We start from the raw sequence: 2,500 nt of genomic DNA on the forward strand, positions 1-2,500 counted from the left end.
TCATCCTCGCAGCGGACTTCACGCTGCTGTTGCCGACCACCCTCCCCACGGCCAGACTACACTCCTCCACGGAGCACGGGAACGCCGGAGCGATCTTGATTCCGTGCTTCCTAGTTAACTTGGCGAGGTCCATGGCGTTTAGCACGGCCCGCGGCCGGCTGCAAACACTCACAAACACACACCACCTAACACCTCCTCAGTGTACACCACAACACCACAACCACTATAAACCAACAATACACTATATAACTATAAGCAGAATTATCAAGAAGTAGAACAAAATCGCACGAACACCTCATTTACCGTCACCAGCTTTCAGCTCACACATACTCCACCACTCTCCAGAGAGAGAGAGAGAGAGAGAGAGGCACATTCATAATTTCTGAGCGAGAGAAAGAAAATTAGACACAAGTGAGAAGCTGGGCGGATAGAGAGAGATGGAGAGAGAGAGAGAGAGAGAGAGAGAGAGAGAGAGAGAGAGAGAGAGAGAGAGAGAGAGAGAGAGAGAGAGAGAGAGAGGCACATTCATAATTTCTGAGCGAGAGAAAGAAAATTAGACACAAGTGAGAAGCTGGGCGGATAGAGAGAGATGGAGAGAGAGAGAGAGAGAGAGAGAGAGAGAGAGAGAGAGAGAGAGAGAGAGAGAGAGAGAGAGAGAGAGAGAGAGAGAGAGAGAGAGAACTTGAATCTAAACCTGAATCTAATCTAAACCTGAACCTTAAAGGAACCAAAAACTGAAGCTGAAGCCACTGAGCTGATGAGCGTTTTGTGAACGAGCTGCAGATTATATCAGATTATTCTTCTGTTTATATTGAGAAATATTGATCAGATGTAGAATTTCATTACGAGCACAAGCTTTTCCTTATAAGTCAGTTAGGGATTCTGGGTTTAACGTCCTCGGGTCAGTTTTCTATTAAATATTGTAAAATGTATATGAAACAGTTTCCTCCATCGACTCTTCTTCATACTGTAAATGTCTGATTCACTTTTCTTCTGCTTGTTTCCATCATGTCATACTGGTGATTTTGTTCTTTTACCTGCACCAAGGACGAGATGTTTCCACCAGTTTGTTTGAAGAGGAAAGAAACGCTGAGTCATGATTCCAGTGAAGTCGGTGGAAGGATGTTTATTGAGCATTAAAGCAGAGACAAGTAGAAACAGAACTTTTCTCTCTGAGATGTTTTTCTTCTCGTTACATCTGGTTTGTCACAGAGGAAATGATCCATGTGTTTGACTCATAGACTGAATATAAAGGCTTTGACTGGGATGTGCTGCTGTTATACTGCAGCGCCACCTGTGGGTCAAAAGTAGAAAAGCCACCACCGCTCTGCACCTGATGCAGAAATGAAAACGTCACATTTTTAAGTCCAGAGTTTTGATCTTTTGTGTCAAAGACAAAACTCTGATTTTAAACTCAAAGTGATTACAATGTGTTGAACTTTGTGTTGAACTAAATCAATTTGTGACGTGAATCCAGGAACTTTAAGATCATAAACAAACATATACACAGAATGTGGTTCTACACACATGGAGACATACTGAGGGACAAAGGTGGACAATAATAAAGACAAACTTAAACACACTGTATGTGACTCTTTATAGAGGGTTTATATATTCTGCTTGTGTTGTGTCATTTCAATAAACACATGCTTCATGTGAATAAACACAATCTGGGCAGGAAGGTTGCTGGTTTGAATCCGGTTCAGATGGGTCTTCCTGTGAGGAGTCTGCATGTTCTCCACGTGTTTTCTCCAGGTGCTCCGGCTTCATCTCACAAACACATGCAGATTAGGGGTTGTGTAGATTGGAGACTACACACAAGCTGCTGCTGCTTCAGCCTCTGGATCCTCAGGACACAGCTCAGCCTCTGTCCACACACACTGTCCTCTTCACACTCAGCTCCACCAGGCCCCCTCCCACCTGTTGAGAGAAGAAGACATCAGTGTCACAGAGACTCACTTCATCAGCTGTGAGTCAGTGATGCAGCTCATCCAGTAGAAAGAGCAGCAGGGACTTCAGTCCTGTTCAGAGGTGGAGCAGCTTCCTCTCTGCTTCATGTTCACGTGTTGGAATGAACACGCTAAGAGCTCAGTGTGTGTCCTCTGCATGTCAAAGTGCAGAGTGGACACCTGAGAGGTGGATTTACTGCTGTTACAGGTGAAGACATGTTTCTCTGTGTGTTGATGAACATCTGCTTCTGACAAACTGGGACCAGATGAGACAGATGGACCTCAGCAGAGGTTCTGCTCTGTAGAAAGAGCTCCTGGTTACCATGGTGATGAGGAGAGGCTTCAGTCCCACTGATCTCAGAGCTGTGACAAAGATCCACCTGATCAGTACTTCACTGATGAAGTGAGAGGACAAACTGTCTCAGATCAGATGAAGACGTCTCTGTCCCTCGTGTGAAGCTGTCAGCTGTGGTCCAGCTTCACTTCCTGTTCACATGAAAACAACAACAACTGTCGTCTTCACGTCAACTCAATCACATGATCCCAAGCAG

Source organism: Limanda limanda, chromosome 1 (genome assembly GCF_963576545.1).
Source record: "Limanda limanda chromosome 1, fLimLim1.1, whole genome shotgun sequence".
NCBI lineage: Eukaryota > Metazoa > Chordata > Actinopteri > Pleuronectiformes > Pleuronectidae > Limanda > Limanda limanda.